The following is a 20,103-nucleotide window of genomic DNA, read 5'->3' as shown; positions in this document are numbered from 1 at the left end:
TATCACAACTTTGGCTGCGATAAAGTGCCATTAATTCGGCGATAGCTCCTTGTGAATATGGCCCTGGGTGTTTCGTCTTTTTCTTCCTTTTGACTGGTGGTCCAGTTGACGGAGACGCTGCGTAGTGGGGCGGGAACTGCACGGCAGAAGGTAATTCCGTTATTGTTTCTACCCTAAAGGAGTTTTCTAGTTCAATGTCTCTAGGCACCCTACGGGGAGATAAGTCTGAATTCAAAGTGATAAGTGCTCCACCCTGCATGGATAGACATTGTTCTACCACTGAGATTTCCTTGTCTAAAGCTCTAGCGGCCCGTATCAAGAAACAGTCATGGGCAGAATTCTGGAGGATTTTGGGTATGGCCTCCTTGTATCCAGTTTGCTTCTGTTTGGCCATGCTAGGAGGATCACAGTCTCACAAAATGAAACAAAAACACTATACTAAAAGCACAAAATTTAAGACAGACTTACGGGACAGGAATCAGGAAGACCAAACGGGGTGGCTCAGCCCAGCCTCAGTCAGCCGTGGACGGGTGCAGACGGGCCTGCCCTTGGCCCAGGCTTCCCCCGACGTGCCCGCTTGTTTCCAGCACTGCGGAAGCCCCAAGCTCCTTAAGGCACCTCCTGGTGCGATGATGAAGGCAACATGATGCCGCAGGGCAAGCTGGGGGCTTGAGTCCTGCCTCGGTATGCCCTGTGTGGATGTGCACTGGTGATGACGGGAGTTGTGATAAGAGAATGAAAGGGTGGAGCAACAATCATGGTTTGATTTTAAACAGTTAGTGAAAGATGCAAAGGGTGATCATCATGTCCACTGGAACCTAGAGCATTATAAGCATAATTGTAACTCAGCTCCTAAGTATTTAGCAACGGTGATGATAGAGCAGAAGAAGAGACACCCTTCCAGGTGACTCTGTGAGCATTAGAAGCTTTGAAAGAATGAGGACAGTTAGGAGTTCTTCCTTCCACTCTTAGCTTTAGCAGCATCAAAAGGTTCTCCTAATGGTGGGAGAGTAGGGGAATTGTAAATCAGGCATGGTCTTGTGGCTCTCGCTCTTTTCCTTCCATAGTGTAAAAGTGATGAGTAGCATTAACTATCGCAGACATGAGTCAAAACCCGGGGCAACCCTACGGTCGTCCTTTGTTTCAACAACACGACCATGGCGCACACCTCTCTTTGGCACAGGTAAGGAGCTCTGTGATGAATGAGTGGGTAAGCACTCTATCAGAGGCAGCAGCATTGCCCATCACTCAACCAACAATTTGTGGATGTTTGAAATTCAAGTGATGTGCTTGTTGGACTACTGGCTGCCGTCATAGAATAATCGCAGAAGGAACGTCCATTGCGTCAGTGGGTGTCCCAAAGAACATCTAACTAATATATATATATGTATATATATATATATAACCTACTGGCAGTCGCCAGTAGGTAGTTATAGTTAGGCACTTGTTTCTATTCAGTTTTTTCTTTTGCCAATATCTTTGGCGCCGTTTGATGAATCTTCGCACAATTTTCAAAACTAATAGTTCACTCAGGTCAGCTCCTGTCTTGATAGTTTTGGGGTGATTCGTCAAGCAGGGGCTGAGAAAAAAGAGGGCTCTCAAAACACGTTATCCATAGGAAACTTTAGACAGAATTACATCAAATTTGGCAAAAAGGTAGCTCTTTGTTTAAAATAGTGTAAATCCATTCAGTAGTTGCTGAGAAATTTTAAAAATAAAAATATCGATATCTGAGCACCGAGTAGGATTTGTGACTCCTCCCGAGCACGAGCTTCACTCTGATTGGCTGCCAACACTCTAACCCAAAATGTGTTGGTAGCCATCTTGTGACTCGGTAACCGAGTCACAAGAAAAAGGTTAAAAAAAGGTAAAAAACAAGAAAAGGTGGAAGGGTAGAAATACCCTGACCCCCTAGGCCTGCTCAGGGGTTCCCACAAGGACCCTAAGCCCAAAAAAAGCATTTTTTAAATTAAAAAAAACAGGCGATTTCGTGCTATGTGCGCGAATCCGGATGAAAAATTTACAAAAAAAATGAAGCGGGTGAACTCGGAGAGCACATGAGTAATAATACAAATATGCCTTGTTTTCGACAGGTTTCTAGGCTGGGCCGCACCTGCGTCAGTGTTGTTATCTCCGTCCACGTGAAGGCTGGCCTTGTTCTCCGCTGAGGGAAGGTTCACACGTGAGACTGCTGGCTCCTGCGCTCCTCGGAGGCGAGAAGCATCTCCCATTGCAGAGCTCCACTGATGGAGAGGGTTTCTTTCACGCCCGGCTGTCAGTCTAACCAGGGCCGGACTGGGAACCAAAACCGGCCCTGGAAAAGTGCTCGGCCGCCCACCTTCGCCCCCACAGATGGTTGGGGGTGCCGCCGAGCTCTTTGCCAGCGCCGGTTTTCGGCCGATTTTGTTACAGGGCCGATTTTGCAGCTATGTTGCAAAAACGACCCTGTAACAAAAACGGCCCCCAGGGGCCCAAAACCGGCCCCCACCCGTGCGGCGCACCGGGGGATTGCCCGGTGCCCGCTACGGCCAGTCCGGCCCTGAGTCTAACTTCCAGAGTGTAATAGATGCCGCTCTCAGGTGGCCCGGGCGGCGGATTCTTTTTTTCTGCAGCCTCGCATACTTCTCCCCGGGAGCCAGGTTTGCATAGCGAGGGAATAAAAGGCGGCTCCATGGCCACAAATCCCTTGGTCTGTGCAAAAGAAAGGACCCCCATTTAATGGTCATCCCTGCCTGGACATGGGAAGAAAGTGCGCCTGAGCACAGTTACTGTTGCAAGCAGCGCCGCTCTGTAGCTGATTCTCACAGCCTCCCTGCGGCAGACACACTCCTGTGAGCAGCACAACACCTCTGGGGGTCCGGGCCCCTTCCTGCGTCCCCAAGAGGGTCTCTGGTTGTTCATCCCGACACATGGAGATAGGTCTTTCTGGCTCGGGCAGCCCTGAATGCAAAGTGTAGTTTCATTAAACATATTGAATTGGTATTCTGAACTGTACAGCGCTCCAAAAACAACAGGAGGATCCGTGCTACGCTTTATTATTCCATCTAAAAATAAATAAAACATTGATAAATAGGAAACGAAAATAGCGAGAAGAACATTGCCGATTCTTTGAAGTTTATATCATTTTTCAGGCTCCCACAGCTGGGACCAAAACTCCGAAGACATATCACTTTAATAATTTGAAGTTGTATTGTGTTAATTTTTATGGCTCAAAAACATGGACTGCAATAAACGGTGTGAGTTCCATCCAATGTTGTAAACATGTTTTATTGTTAGGAGAGTGTTTTTGCTGTTTATTATTGACGCTCGGACAGAACAAGAATGTCATAATATTCAGGTAAATAAACGTAAAAAAACGTTTTCACGAATACGGATGTGTTCTTTTTCTGCCATAATAATAATGATAGGAATAATAAAAAACTGAAAATACCGAACATATCAGAAAATAGCAAAAAATGACTAACATGAACAACAACAGGAATTATAACTTTAATGATCGGCTTTAAAAATATTGAACCATAGCAAGGATAGCTTTAACAAGCGGTTTATATTGTGTTTCTTTAAAGTGTGGAAAAAACGTAAATAAATGCACACAGATGCCCAGAGCGCTCAGTTTTCATCCTGTGTAACTTGGCATGAAGGCGCAGCCAGTCAGCTGTCACTAGGGGTCCTGACCTCTGCACCGAAACCTTCACCTTCAGCACAAGCTCACCCCAGGGGGGGCCGGGAGCGCTTGCTTGGTGGGAACAAGTGCGCAGCTGAAAATACCTGCCATGGGGAGGGAAGGGGCGCAGAAAGAAACCTACTACTGGGCATTTTTTTTGGCCCGACCTGTAACTTCCAAGCCAGGATTTCACCCAGTGTGAGAATCAAACCTAAAGAGCAATCCCTCCTTTTGGGTACTCACGGATTGTGAATACCTGCACTTCACACCTGCCAAGGGAGCGTGCTGGCAATTCGGGGGAACAAAGCAAAACCAAAGGGAACGATGGACGGAGTGTTGAACATTGCAAGCACTCACCCCCAGTCAACTGATCTGGGTTTAATCCATCATCATTGTTTAGCTCACTCCGCCACCCCAGTTCAGACATGGCCATATGCAAATCAGTCTGACCCTGTGCCTCATGGGAACAGTCCAGCCCGAACTGCCAAGCCATGTCTTTCCTGGACCGGAAACAAGCATCCTGGGACCGGTTTCGGGTTCATAACCCTCATCAGCCAGGCTATCTTGAATCCAGTGGCAAAGTCCTGGGCAATTCGGCGGCATGCACAGCATATCCATGAAACAAGGCAGGCTCTTGTGGGGAGGTCTGTAGTCCCCACCTCCTCCTCCAGTCATATTGTACTGTCCGATCGAGGAAGAAGGGGCCCAGAGCACTCCGGTTATTGGCATTTACTCACGACAGTTGTGGCCATTCTGGGCACTTGCTGGTATAGACGAGCAGTCCTGCTGCAGATTGCTCACATAGCTGCAATATTTTGAGCAGGAGGGTACCGGTACCCCTGGGATGTCTGTGGTACCATGTAAAGGACAAAATTGATGCTTTCGGATAGTTGATCGGGACAGCCGGAGCACTTCATATTAGTTCTGATATATTTTAAACAGGGTAACACTGCCACTTCTGGGCACAGCTGCGGTACTTTGTAGAGGCCAGTTTGGGTAACTATGGATAGACTATGGGGCAGATTTACAAGCCCCGTGCACCACTTTTGCGCCGCCGTTGCGTCACTTTTGTGACGCAGCGGCGGCGCAAAGCTAGCACCATGCTGCCACAGATTTACAACGTGACACATCTAGGGAGATGCGTCATGTTGTAAAGCCCTGCGCCACATTAAACCTGCATCAGGTTTAATGTATGCAGGGTGGGCGTTATGTCGGAAAAAGCCTCGGAAAAGTGACGCAGTGAAATCTACAAGATTTCACACAGTCACTTTTCCGACGCTGGCTGGTCAAAAGCGTGACGCACCATGTTAGGGATAGGGCAGGTTGGAACAGTGCTGGAGTTGCTCCAACCTTACGCCGGCAGATGCGTCACGCATCTGTTATTCCTTGCGCCACGATGCACCGCATTGTAAATGTGGCGCATCTGCGGTGGCGCAAGGGCAAACTTGCATGATTCATCTTCCCTGGCGCATCCCTGCTGATTTGCAGGGATGCGCCAGGGAACGTAAATCTGCCCCCATATCTCTTGGAGCAGGACAGTGGCGGCCCTTTGGGCAGGTATAGTATAAAAAGGATAGTGCCAGCACTTTATGCAAGCCAGTACTGACACTTCCAGACATGCCTGCTCTGCTTTTTACTGCCATTTCGCTTAGGACAGAACTGCTAAGATTTGGGACTTTAACACCACCATAGGCAGGTCCGCCACAGTTGTAAAAGGACAGTGCCACTTTTAGCAGATCTGATATGGTCTTGAGCAAGGCAGTGTTGCAACTTTTCGGAACAAACTATACTCGGACTACAGATTAAACGGAAGCATTTCAAGTACTCATCCATCAGCGCATTCTATATCCGCATTAAACATAAATCGCACAGTGTGCGGTATATAAGCTAGAAAACGGAAGCAGAGAAGCACCGAGAAGGACTTAGTAAAGACCACTGTGCTTCAGTGTAGTGAACCAATGATAGGTAGTGTCAAACACACGCTACAGTTTAGAGTATTGTGGCTGAAGCATACCAGCATGTCAAGCTTGCACTGAAACAAGCAACCAAATTCATCCGAACCTCACATCATGTGACTTAAAAAAGATCTCGAACATGTACCCTAAGTTACCCAAAGCACATGCAGACAGGCACAGCGCACTAATCCCGACGAATCAAAGGCAAACAAGTAAACAAGAGGCATGGTTGCACCACAATGTGTTTGAATCTCCTGTACATAGGCCACATACATTCCATGAATTCACACAAACCATGTGCCAACAGGTACAAATACATGTATTGAATCCACTTTTAAACTGGTACATCTGTAGGTATCGGACTCACCCGAACCAGAGGCGGCGACTCACTCAAAAGTATTTGAATCACATGTAAACATCTAAAGAGGTGACACATACTTCCAAATGTATTTGAGACGCGTACGATTGCATGTGAACCACGTGTATATATGCGCAATGCTTGCGCAAATCCATCTGCGATGCACAGGGAGAGGCGGGAAGACATTCTGATTTTTTGGATTCATATGTAAAGATGTAAACAAGTCCGGCTCTACTCCCAAGCTGATTTGAATCATGTGCAATAAGGTCTCAGGAATGCAGAAGATTTTACCCGAACAGTGCTTAAACAGGCATGCGTCCTTGCGCCCGAATCTATCCAAACCATTCATGAACACAAGAGGAGAATTTATCAGAATCTTTGCAACCATTACAGCAGACGCTTATACGGCCCGAATATTCACAGAACACAGGTTCGCGCACGAACAGGCACACTGCGTCTCCTCTCTTTGGGACGTGCTGCAGCTCAGCCTCTCCCGGTGGGACCACCAGCATCTTTGACAGCGACCCCTGTCACACCACCTCCCCCTGACCCTGCCTGCCGTCGATGGACTCGCCCTGTCAGACCCTGGCTCTCATTAACCGCTCCCTCGGAAAGGTTTAAGTTCACGGGTGTACAGGTCTCCTCCGTCCCTGCATGGGTTGAGTTATCCGTTGGTTTGTTGAGTTCTTTTTTTAGTTAAATAATTTTTATTTGAAAATACAAAAACACAGGGATACAAATATCAGCTTTGTTAAAATCAATGAGAGAGTAAAAGTAGAAGAATAGATAAATAGTAACTGCAGAATAGGTGAATTATATATCAAAGGTTTCAAAATATTTTAACACTTATATTAATGTACCTAAAATGGTGACAATTAAAAAAGAAAAAATACCTAGTGAAAATAGAAATAACATATTATACTGTATTGGTATACAAAGAACCTGTGTAAATGCGAGCTTGAATACAATATATAAAAAGGAAGTTAATTTTTATTAGAGGAAAGAGAAAAAGAACAGAAGGAAAGGAAGACAGAAGAAAAAGAAAGGAGAAGAGCAAGGGAGAGAGAAGAAAGAAAAGGAAAGAATAAGAAATAAAAAATAGGGATAAAAAAAGACTACAAGGACGATGATAGAAAAGTAGTAAAGGGTAGCCATAGTAAATCAGAATTAATTTGTAGGTGGATGGAAGACTGAGGAGTAGAAGCAATTCTATGTTCATCACATATATAATTCCACCAAAGTAAAAAGGATAATTTAGAGTTGTCTTTCCAGCAGGTTAATATAACTTTAAAAGCTACAGCAAGAAATAAATCAAATAAAATTGATTTTGAGGTAATTTGAGCAAAATCAGGTGACATGGTACCTAGGAATACATTGTGGATATTAAATTGGATCTTATAAGAAAAAATCAGTATACATTTTGACCATACAGCATTCCAAAAAGCATATACCTTAGGACAATAGAACAATAAATGTAATAAAGAACCTTCAGCAGTAAACCACGACCAACAGGATGATGTGGCAGAGTGGTTGAATTTATGTAACAAAAGGGGAGTAATGACAACTCTATTATAAATAAAATAGAGGGACTGAGTGATATTAGCAGCTTTGGATGTCTTGAATAGTTTTTGCCAAAACTTTTCCCATTGAAGTATAGAGAGTGTCAGAGATAGGTCCTGTCCCCTCTCAAGTTCACATTAGATTTATTCCGTGTGCCAACAGGGGTAGATAAAGATTTATAAATAAAAGAGGCACTCGGATTAGTGTCGGCAGACACTTGATATAGTGGAGTATCAGGAGTAAAGGAAGTAGGAATTGGTTGAGAATTGAAATTCTGTAAACATCTCTGCAATATTGGAACTAACGTATTATACTGCTGAATACAAGAATCAGGTAAATGAAAGTCTCTTGTAACTGATGGAAAGAAAGAACCACATTATTGACAATCATTTGGTTGACGTAAAAAAGACCCTTTTCTTTCCATTGTTTGTAATAGAATGATTTGAAACGAAACTTAATGTATTTATTAAACCAAAGTGATGAAGCTAGAAAAGATTGATAATTATTAAAATTCTTTAAAAAAAAGTGTATGCAACAGAGATTGAGAATGTTTTAGAATAGGGTATTTGGAAATAAAAGTACAGTTAGTCATGTGAACAATATCTTGTATTGAAAAGTCATTTAACAGTGAGCATTCAACATTGACCCATGAAGGTTTAGGTAAATCCTGATAATCTTTAGATAGAGCATAAAATTGACGAATCAGAAAGGCATTATAGTATAAAATAAAATCAGGGAATCTTACCCCCCCCCCCCCCTCGTTCTTAGGACAAATCAATTTAGACAGAGCAATATGTGCATGTTTGTTATTCCAGAGAAATTTAGTGCATAACAAATTAATCTGGGAAAAATAATATGTAGGAATTTTAAAAGGTAACATGGATAATATGAACAGAATCTGAGGGACAATCATCATTTTAATTGTATCAAGTCTGCCCCACCACGATAGGAATAAAGGAGACCAAAGGGATAACAGAGTCGCAATTTTAAGCTTTAAGGCAGAAAAATTATGGAATAATGTGTCACGAATGTTGGAGGAGAACCATGTGCCAAGATATTTAATTTTTTGAGGACACCATGTAAAGTTGGTCAAATCAAACATATGCCTATAGCATGAAGAATTTAAGGGTAAAATCTCTGTTTTAGAGAAATGTAATTTGTAGCCTGAAACCTTAGCAAATGATGAGATTTCCTGTAAGAAGGGGGGTAAGGAAGACACAGGATTGGACATATAAATAAGAACATCATCTGCATACGCAGATAATTTAATTTGTTGAGTTTTAAAACTAAAACCAGTAATGAGAGGATTACTTCTAATACATTCCAGAAAGGGCTCTAAACATAATAGGAAAAGCAATGGGGAAAGGGGGAAGCCCTGACGTTTACCTCTTTGAAGGGAGAAATAAGGGGAGAAAAGACCATTAACAAAAACACATGCTTTTGGATTGGTATATAGCAATTTAACATATGAAATAAACTTTGGACCAAAACCGAACCATTGTAGTGTGTGAATCAAGAAGTCCCAGTTAATTCGGTCGAAGGCTTTTCCTGCATCCAAGGATAGTGCAGCTAGCGGAGATGGATATTTTTTACAAAGAGCAAGAATATTGGAAAACATTCTGGCATTGTCAGAAGCCAAACGACCTTTAACAAAGCCAACTTGATCTGGGTTAATGAGAAAAGGGATAGCTTTCTGTAAACGAGAAGCTAAGATTTTTGCAAAAATTTTACAATCATAATTGATTAGTGAAATAGGACGAAAATTTTTGCAAAAGGAGGGGTCTTTATCTGGTTTGGGGATTACAATGATAAGGGCTTCCAAAAAAGAACCACAGGCTTGCGAGTTAGATATAAACGAATTAAAAAGTTCTAATAATTTAGGGGCAAAAATTGGTGGAAAAGAGCTAAATAATTCCACTGAAAATCCATCAGGGTCAGGGGCCTTAGCTTTTTTCAAAGATTTAAGAGCATCAGTTAATTCTTGTAGAGAAATGTCTTCTTCAAGGGGTTTGAAAATATGCTGGGCAGTTATGGGCTTGGAAATATCTCGAAAAAAATAAATAAAGTCTTCTTCAGAGGGCATAGTAGTTTCTGTATATAAGAGATTATAGTATGATTGAAATGTGGAAATAATATCAGAATCAGAAGAGAGGAGTGCATTATTAGATTCTGAATGAATGGGGCCGATAGCTTTACGTTCTGATTTGATAATTTTTAAATAATTAGCATTCTTCCTGCTTTGTTTTGGCCTCCGTGATATTTCGATTTAATCTTAAGGAGGATGTTACAGGCATCCGCCGTGACTATTTTATTCAGGGTGGATTTAGCTTTGATTAATTCTTGCAGTGATGATGCAGATTTAGAAGAGTAATAATTATGTTCTAATGTTTTCAGAAGGGTTAGGGTCTCTTTATATTTAGTGTGCATTAACTTTTTCTTCTTTGAGGAGTAGGCAATAGTGAAGGCTCTAAAGGATGCTTTGAATGTGTCCCAATTATTTTGTAAGGAAGTGTCTGAAGAATTATTAAAAGCAAAAAATTCCTTAATAAAAGAAGTCGCTTCTAAAATAAAAGTATGATCTAATAACAGGTGATTATTAAAACGCCATCTGCCTTGTTTGCATGTGGTGAGAGATAGGTCAATAAGGGTGGAAACAGGAGCATGGTCAGAGATAAAAATAGACCCAATGTCAGACGACTGGAGGCAGGGTAGCAACGATTTGAAACTAAAATATAATCAATACGAGATCTGGTATGGTGAACAGGTGAAAAAAAAGTAAATTCTGAGGTATCTGGATTACACGTTTTCCATGTATCAAATAGGGGACGAGAGGAAAGGGCTGATTGAAATGATTTGTGGGATTTATCAGGTTTGAACTTGCATTTGGATTGCCTGTCAGTAAACGGGTCTAACCAGTTATTAAAATCACCACCAACCACAATGTCAGAGTGTGAAATTGACAGTAATTTTAACTTTATAGATTGCCAGAATTCCAATTCTGGTTTAACAGGCCCATAGATATTGAAAAAGGTTATTTGTCTTTTATTTATGAAAACCTCTGCCATTACCCACCGACCATCGGGGTCACAATCTGATGATATAATCTGTGCATTAATAGATTTATGAAATAATATAGCAACACCACCATGACGATCAATAGCAGGAGAAAAAACAATTTGATTAACCCATTGATGTTTGAGCTTAAGAGATTCTTTATCATTACAGTGGGTTTCTTGTAAAAAAGCAACCTGGGTATTAAGTTTAGCTAAATGAGACAATACCTTTTGACGCTTGACAGGATGACCAAGACCACGAACATTCCACAAAATCACATTAACCATAACTCTGGATGAAGGGGATAATGAGATAGGAACACGTGACTGCAGAATCAACAAGAAAAAAGATGGAAAGACAATGTTCAATATGTGAAAAGAAAGACCTAATACTAAAAATAAAATAGGTATAGAAGAACAGAATTAAGAATGAGGCAGAATGGGCTGAAGAATAGAAAAGAGAAACAAAAATAAAATAAAAAAGAAGCAGAAGAAAGAGATAAAAATACGTAAACAGATCAAGGAATAACATCCAGATCTGTAAAAAGCGAGGAAAAAACTGAGGAAGGGGAGCGTAGTGACGCCAGAGGACACGGACCACAGTAATAGATATAAAGGAGTGAAGGAAAAAAGAACCTCATGAACATAGTACTATAAAACCAACAGGGAAACATTAATTAAACAAGTTTGCTGGATTCAAAGTAACAATCCTGAAATGAAAAGAAGTCAAGGATTAGTATCCATTCCATGTGACGGAAGGCTATGAAGGAAGAGTTTAAGTTTTTCCCGATCATCAAATGAACGTGATCGACCCTCATGCGTAATTTTGCAAAGACATGGATGGAGGATTCCATACTGGATGTTGAGACGTCTCATCTGTGGGCGTAAAGCAAGGAATTCTTTGCGCCGGGCATTGGTTGCAGTGGAAATATCTTGCGATATGAAGAGAGTATGATCTGACCAAATAAGACGCCTTTTAAGTCTAACAGCTTTCAAAATCTGCATCAGTTCAGTGAATTCAAGAAAGAGCATAATAATTCCACACGGTTTATTAGCGGCAGGATTTAAACGACCCAGACGATGTGCTCTTTGTATGTTAAGAGGACCTGATGAAGTTGGTAGATCAAGGAGCTCTGGAATAAACATCTGTAGGAAGGACACCATGTTAGTTCCTTCAATATTTTCCAGAAGACCATAAAGGCGTAAGTTATTTCTGCGATTACGATTTTCAAGGTCCTCAGTATGAAGTTTAAGTTTATGAATTTCCTGTTCAAGCAGTGGAATTTTTGTAGAGGCATCCTGTAGATCACTAACACGTAGTTCTAAATCTAGAACCTTGCTTTCCATGACAATACATCTTTCCTCAATCTGTTATAGTTTTTCATTAGTAGTGGACATGAAAGGCTGAAGACCACGAATTTCATCCAGGATAGAGTCCAAAACAGGATTCTGAGAAGAGTGGATAGGAGAAGGTGGGTCATTTTTATGCCGCTTAGGTTTTGTACCAGTAGTGGACGATTTGGCAGGATGAAAATCGATAGACATTGTGCTTAGCAGTAGGAATCACCCAAAAATTGGAGCAAAGGGGAAATAGAGCCACCAAAGATAGTCCAAAAATATCCAAATCATATGTACAGGACTTCCAAAATAAGAACAGAATATGAAAATGGCACCAGCAAGCAAAAGTAACAGATACAGAAAAACGCGATCCGCGACCTAAAATGGCGGCCGCTCATGACTCTGAGAAGAAAAAATTACCGCTTGCTGAAATAAACTGAGACGGACATTTGTCACTTATAAGCTGTGTTTACAGGGCTCAAAAAGGATGTTGGCGCCCTAAGACTCAATGTAGAACACATCGGTACTTTCAGGTCTGCTTACGCACACGCCAATACTTCCAAATAGATATTAATCACTCATCTAATCAGTAAAGCGAGAGTAGAGATAAAAGTGTAGTGGCAGACACTAAAAATGACTTTGCTGCAAAATAATAATTAAAAACTGATTTCCGCTCCCAAAGAAAGAGTTAGTCATGTCTCAGTAGTGGACGTTTCTAGAATGACAACCGCCAGCATGAGATAATTAGAAGGGCAGGAATGAAGGTGTCACAAATAAAGCCCTTGCTGTTGTGCCATCATTCCAAATTTTCCATAAGTGAGGACTAATAAAAATAAGTGGCCAAACTCACATTATTGAAGACATGAGCAGCAAAACCTCCAGCATAAAGGACAGACGCGAGCTCAGCGACCCTAAATGGCGGCCGCTCGCGTCTCTGTGAGGGAATAATTACCGCCGTCGTATAACTGATGAAATAATGCGTGCGGAATAACTTGGAAGCGGCATCCCGACTCACAGCCTCCTTGCAATCAAAAAGCCAACACTCGTTACCAAAAAAAGAGGCATACGAGGCTCGAAAGAAAGGTCAGAGTCCCGCGACATAGCGGAGCTCAGATCGGGTCCACCATTTCCTTCGGCGCGCAAGCCACGCCCCTCCGGTTTGTTGAGTTCTAACCTTCCTTTATCTGAGTTGGGAATCTCTGAATATTGTTCTTTTAAGCGACACTGTAGCGCTAGTAGCTGGTGCTATCGACACTCAGCGCCAACCTTGAAAGGATTGAATTTGCCATCATGGAGCATGAGTCCTAGCTGCTTCAGGACAGGGGGTCCAGGCTTGGTGAAGAACGGATCCCTGATGTCATGCATTATTTATACTGGGTTCTGTCCTGTGGCGTGACTTAGGTTTTGGTGGGTGTTTGCAGTTAGCATGTGTCTAGGTTACTCGCTGAGGTGCCTATGTTCTCAGGTCTGTGCTACGCAGCCTATGGGCCTCATCCTGATCCAGTTAACACCCCACCACAAATGGCGAACTCGAATTTTACCCTGGTTGCTAATTTCTGTGATACTTGTGCTACCAGCATTGCTCTGGCGATTAAAAGATGACGGGGGCTTGCCGTGCCACATAATACAGCATTGCATGTACCCTGTAGTTCTGATGGATTACTTCAATTATGGCCCTAAATAACCCAATTAATCGTGCCCTGGTGTTGGTATGGGCTCCCAGCGGCTCGTGCAGTCACATCCCGAGTGTTTACCACTGGGTGTGTGTATTCCTCCCTGCGATGGGGTGTTGGGCATCCACTCTCACATGCACCAGGTTAGTTTGCATGTTTTTCTCTTGTGGGAGCGACCCCCCTCTTTCCGAGAGGTGCAGGAGCTCTCACGTGCAGCGAGATCCCGTCTATGTACCTTTGAGTGGACGGACTGCTCTCTGTGAGGAGAGATGTGCATTGTTATGTGCAACTAGCTCCCGTCTGTGTATCCTTGGGCAGCCCATATCATCGGGAGGGGTGGGTGCTGCCACTTCCGCTGAAGACGACCAACGATCGCGTGTTAACTTGTGGCTTGCCTCCTCGCTGCGAGGGGCACTGGTAGCCTGACAGGACTTGAGGTGCTTTTATCCGTGGGAGCACCAAATCATTCTGGGGCAGATTTACAATAACTGGCGCATCCCTGCATATCAGCAGGGATGCGCCAGTTATTGTGCGTCACGGCTCTGCCACCATGGATGCGCCGCATTTACAATGCGGCGCACCATGGGACAAAAATGGACAGATGTGTGACGCATCAGTGCCGTAAAGGCGGCACATTGCTGGAGCTGCGACGCAGCTCCAGCAAGGCTCCGGGGTCAGGCGCGCAACACCCATTGGACTCAAAGGGCTTCAGCCCCCACCGTCGTGTGTGGCATCCCGGGCTGAGACAGCTTCCGGGCACACACACAGCGTGTCCCGAGCACTTCACAGGTGTTTAAAAGACCATTTGTATGTTAATGAGGCCTCGCTGTTGTTTCCCCGCTTCTAAGAGCCCCTGCAGCTCCACTGTGCCTATTGTTTAAAGTTTCAGCCCCCCCCAAAAAATTTCTTAGCCCCCCCCGAAATGTGGCTCTAGTTGCGCCTCTGTCCGGGGTGCCCTATCTTTGAAATACTGCGCCAATCCTTACGCCTGCTTCAAGCAGGCTCAGGGTTTTGATGCAGCATGGCCTTAAAAGTGACTGAGTGAAATCTTGTAGATTTCACTCAGCCACTTTTAGGAGGCGCTCCTGCGCCGGAACGCCCCCCACTGCGCCGGAAAGCCTACTTCTGGCGCAGGGCTTTACAAGGTGACGCATCTCCCAGATGCGCCACGTTGTAAATACCCCGCAGCATGGCGCTGGTTTTGTGCCGCCGCTGCGTCACAAAAGTGCCGCAAAGGCGGCGTAAAAGAGGCACAAGGGGCTTGTAAATCTGCCCCTCTGTGTGCAGGGTGGCAGCTTTCTCGGGGGCAGCAGGCAGCTGTCATATGTTCACCTGTGGTAGCACCACATCATCCTTTGTGTAGGGTGGTGACTTTCTCGGGTGAAGCCAGCCGGCTGTCGTGTGTTCACCAGTTGGAGCAGGACAACATTATTCTCTGTGTAGGATGGTGGCACTCTCAGGTGTTCACTGTGCGGACCCCTTTCCCTGCGAGGTCTGACGGTACACTCGCTGAGAGAGAGAAGCAGAGAGCGAGAGAGTGGATGTCTCTCTTTCATGGCCACGTGCCTGCAGCAAGGAGTGCGGGGCCTCATCCCAGATGCTGCCGCCTTCAGCCGGCTCCATCTTCCAGGGGGGCTCAGGAGGCGCTGAGGTCTCCCCTGTTTGTTATCAGTTGTACTGACCGGTTTATACTTGGTTCTACGCCTCTTCTTCTTTAATGACAAATCTTAATTTCCTTGGAACTTCCCACTGGAAAATAAATACAAAATATAAAATTAGAAAATATACGCGCCTGCTTTTCTTGCCAAGGTATGATTAATAGAAAGGGATAGAACTTTTAGCTTATCTCTAAATTGAGCTAACAAAATGCATGATATTTTCAAAGTATACCTTCCTGTTCAAATAACAGAAGTAAGATTAAGCGTCATTATTCTACGAACTTAATGTCTATTGATGATAACAAAATGGCAAAGTGGGTCAAAATTCCTCTCCTTGTATTCAGGAGATTAGGTACCCAGTCTCAGCTTTCTTTTTGGATAAACTGTGATCCTGAACAATTGGTTTTGAGGTTCAGCTGGGACTGGGGCTAAAGATAAGGTAACTGCTACTGTAAAGTGGTTTATTAAACCAGTGACTGGTCAGAGAGATGTGATCTATACCTGGATCCCACGGTCACCACAGATCCGCGAGTAAAGGAAATCACTGAAGCTCGTCAGAGAGTTAGAGGTGGTAACATTTCTGAAAGATCACTAAATAATGCGCTGCTCGTGGGGCTGATGATTTTCTAAATTTACATCAGAGGAAACCCTGCATTTCACTGACCACTAAAAGTGCTTCTTAAAATAATATATATTCTGTGTGGTTTCTTGTTGCCATCTACTCCCTGAACTAAAATGCACCTTTGAGTTGATACATAATACGCCTTCAATATTATTATGATATTACCTACTGGCGGTCGCCAGTAGGTAGTTATAGTTAGGACCTAGTTACCATAGGAAAATGGCAACATTCTATTCCCAATAACTTTGGCACCGATTGACGAATCTTCGTGAAATTTTCAAAACTAATTCTTTGTTGAGATCAGCTACTATGTTGAATGTTTAGGGATGATTCGTGAAGGGGGGCAGAGAAAAAAGGGGGGTCCCAAAACGTGTTTTTTCAATGCTAATTTCCATTAGAAACTGTAGACAAGGCTACAGGTCGAACGGGTGAACGGAATTACCCCAAATTTGGAAGGGAGAAGGGTCTTGGTCTAGAAAGTCCGCTTTTTATTTGGTGTATCTCTGTTCAGTAGTTTTTGAGAAATATTGAAATTTACAGATATCGATATTTGGGAATTCTGTCATCTGATTGACTGAGGCGTTATGAGCACGAGCTTGCTGGTGATTGGCTGCGAGCGGTGCGAGCGGTTTTAACTAGGAAGTGTTGGCCGCCATTTTGTGATTCCGTTGAAGCAAGTAAGGGAAAAAAAGGGAGAAAAAAGTGGGAAAGAGGAGGGTAGGGGCACTGTGAGGTTTGTACGGTGGGTAGGGTGTGCTATAGAGAGAGTGTGAAGCGAATTAGTTATCCCTACTGGTGTGAAAGTGCTGTTTTGCCCACTGTGAGATGGTGCTGAGGTGAGGTGCCGGTACACTCTGGGATGAAACCGTGCATCTAAACTGTGAGCTGAGAGCTGTAAAGTGATGTACTCTGGGCGCTGTAGCATAATTGGCGCTGTTGCATATCTGTGCAGGTGGTGGTAGTATGCGTTTGAGTATAGCGGGAGTGGGAAGCAAAGTACTTAGTGGTATCGGTATGAAGACTCGGGGATGAAACTGTGAGTGTAAGTCGTGAGTTTATTGCTGTGAAGTGATGTGCTGTGGGCGCTGTAGGATACTGGCCGCTGTAGCATACCTGTGTAAGTAGTGTTAGTGTGCGTTTATTCTAAACAGGGAGTGTGAAATGAACTACTCATCCCTATTGGTCGAATGTAGTGTTTTAGGAAGAAGGAATAAAGGAATAATCGTGAAGAATATAATGCAGAATGTTGCAATGCCAGAGAAGGAAAATGGTAAAATGAGTTGTGTCTAAGAAAGTGGTTGTGTATAATAAAGGGATGGAATTTGTAAATTATACAGAAATTGTCTTTATTTAAGAGCCATAATTGAACCCACTGGTGCAAGAGCTAGGGTATCCAGCTGATGCAAAGTGGAACCACTTCTGCTGTATTCAAACATAAGCTCCGCCATCGGTGAATTGTGTATTACATGTTACAGTTGCATGTGTAATAAACAATAGCTATTACACTTGAATGACTACATTCTATAAAGAAAATAAAGGTAGGATACGATTACCACATGTATCGTTTAAGAAAAGAAAGAAATAAAAAAGAAATTGCAAAATTTAGTCATCAAACTTTTTATGTACCTTGGCAGTGCTTTTTTGTAACTGAAAATTAACAACAGTAGAATAGTTAGCAATCTGTTGTACAGTAGATTCGATGTGGTGCGTGTCAGATTTGGTACTAGTTCTACCCACATTGGAACTTTGAGGATGAATACAAACATTTCGCTTCTGAGAAGCACATTTGGTACCCTTGTAGTCAAATCGTACATTATTGTCTTCAGCTGTTTCAAAAAAACATTCTTGTGTAGAGAGCTAAGGCATCGAGCTTAGACAAACTCCAATTGCTTCTGCTTTAGTCAAATCGAAGCTCCTGCAGCAGTGAGTTACAGTTCTATGTGACCTACAGAATAGCTATTAGACATGAATAAATACATTGTATAATGAAAATAAAGGTAGTTTACGATTACCACACTGTGCCAACCAGTTCCTAAACAAAGTCGTCTTTTTACATTTTTATCATGAGGTTCTGAGCAGAGGCTGACTTTGAGTAAAATTGTGTGAAAGGGCTTTGTGAATAACAGGCAGGCAGAGAGGTGTATGCACAAAGAATAGACGTGGTTTCTAAATGGGTGTCGGGTTTAGGTTAATGTTGGAAGTAAATAGCGTATTTGCATAGGCCATACATCACCGATTCCTGGTTAGACTGGAGACGTAAGGGGGAATAATGAGGATAGACTTCAAATGTCTGAGTATACTTAGAAAGTTATTATATCAAAGTAGTAGGATTGAAGTGTATTATAAAAAATGTAAAGGAAAAAGTCAAAAAAGATGGAAAAATATCCATTCAAGAATAATGTGAGTTTCCTACAAGTCTTCGAAATTCCGGTCCAGAAGTTCTTCAACTGCTTGAGATGTGTAATGTTCCAAGAGGCTATTGTTGCCATCATGTGAGAAAAGCGAAGCGATCCAATTCATATCCTCAAAGGGACAGTAATGTTCCTCGAATGTTGGAGCGGTAATTTGTTGTGAAAGGTCGCATGTTGCAGGAGATCTTTCGCAGCTGCGCAGAAATCCCTTTGCACTGCGATTCCTTTTTGCATTGCATTCTTCATTGCTCCACTGCCAGAACAATCACGTTCATGGTTTTCAAGATACTCCATTACCTGCTGAATATCTGGAGGGATTGTTGAGATGTTGGCAAGGCATACATCCATTCGCCAGTGGGCAAGTTTTGCAATCAAACGATGGTTGTATGCATATTGCATAAGTGTAGGTAAATGTTATGTTGTAGCTAGCTCCGATAATAGATAGAGGCAGGCAGCCAAAAAGTTTTTCTGTTTTTTTACATTTTTGATGTAGCTTGGCGTAGAGGTGTATTCTGTCGGACATAGTTTTTACCATAGAGAGCGCAGTCATTTCTAGAAGTAGAATTAGTAGTAGGGTGGCCGCAAAGAGGGTGAGAATTATGGGCACTGTTCCTGTTGTTCCAGAGATGATCGAAAGAATGTCTGAATGTAGTCTGGTATTAAAAGAAGAACAGTTTGAAAGCGTGTTAGAAGGCTGTAGGAAACCATGTTAAAAAAGTGTGCCAGACCTTGAGTGTGACATGTTGAAAATTGTGTAACAATTCACAAAATGTAATTGGCGGTTCGTATTTAAAAGGGAGTGTATTTTATTTTGAAGTTCATGGTATCTGCAGTCGATAAATTTCTTTTGCAGAAGTGAGGGAGACTTCTGTTCTGAACAAAGGTGCTTTTAGTTTGTTTTGTTTCTTGAAATGTGTTTTCAAACTAGGAATTGAAGGCCAAGTTGAAGTTTGGGAGTTAGTTTGTGTGGGTGGGAATACATATTGCCACAGGAAGTTACTGTGTTTGAAACAGTAAGGACATGCGGTATGCCAGCTCATATTCCTTAGGAGTGTATGTTATTGAGAAGCAGATAACTGTCGTTAGAAAGCTGTGTGAATGTTGGTGTGATTGTGGGAGTTGGCATCCTTTTAAGAAAGGACGCAAGATTGGTGGCTGTAAGCTTAGAAGCGCCGTGTAGTTGGACATTCTTGGATAGTAATGAATGACTGCCATTGTGGTCGCACTATTCACCTGTGAGAAAAACTTTTGTATGCTCTTTAAGACAGCGATATGCAAATGGAATAAGCCACTGCTCGTGAATAAAGCGCTAACTTTTATAATGACATTCAACATGACAAACAACATGTGCACGTAGCAGACTCAATGGCACTATATACTGTGGGAACCGGGGCTAGCCATGTATACAAACTAAACATGGCATGGCACCTCTGCCTCACTATGCAGAATTCAGGGAGAGATGTGCGAAGGTGGCAAGTAATTCTAGATTATAAAAGTATACAATGCAAAGTCTTGAGGGGATGTGCTGGACAAACTTGAGTATGCAGAGCACAGACATGTACATGTCAACATACACTGATGGTCTATTGAGTGAAGTGGACAGTGGACGCAACCATGATAGTACAGTCAGAAGGGAAGATTATGAAATGGTAGCACGTACATACTTCCCCCCAAATGTTTAGGAAAGTGGGCTGGCTCGCCGTACGCAAGGCTAGCTTAGGGGTATGAATAAAAAAGGCACGTTTCTTTGGGTGTGGTTCTCTTCGGATTGGTGAACGTGTTTGCCAGGTCTGCACAGCTTACACCGCCAC

The sequence above is a fragment of the Triturus cristatus genome, chromosome 6 (genome assembly GCF_964204655.1).
Source record: "Triturus cristatus chromosome 6, aTriCri1.1, whole genome shotgun sequence".
Taxonomy (NCBI): domain Eukaryota; kingdom Metazoa; phylum Chordata; class Amphibia; order Caudata; family Salamandridae; genus Triturus; species Triturus cristatus.
The sequence above is the reverse complement of the archived record's forward strand: the minus strand, read 5'-3'. Positions refer to the sequence as shown.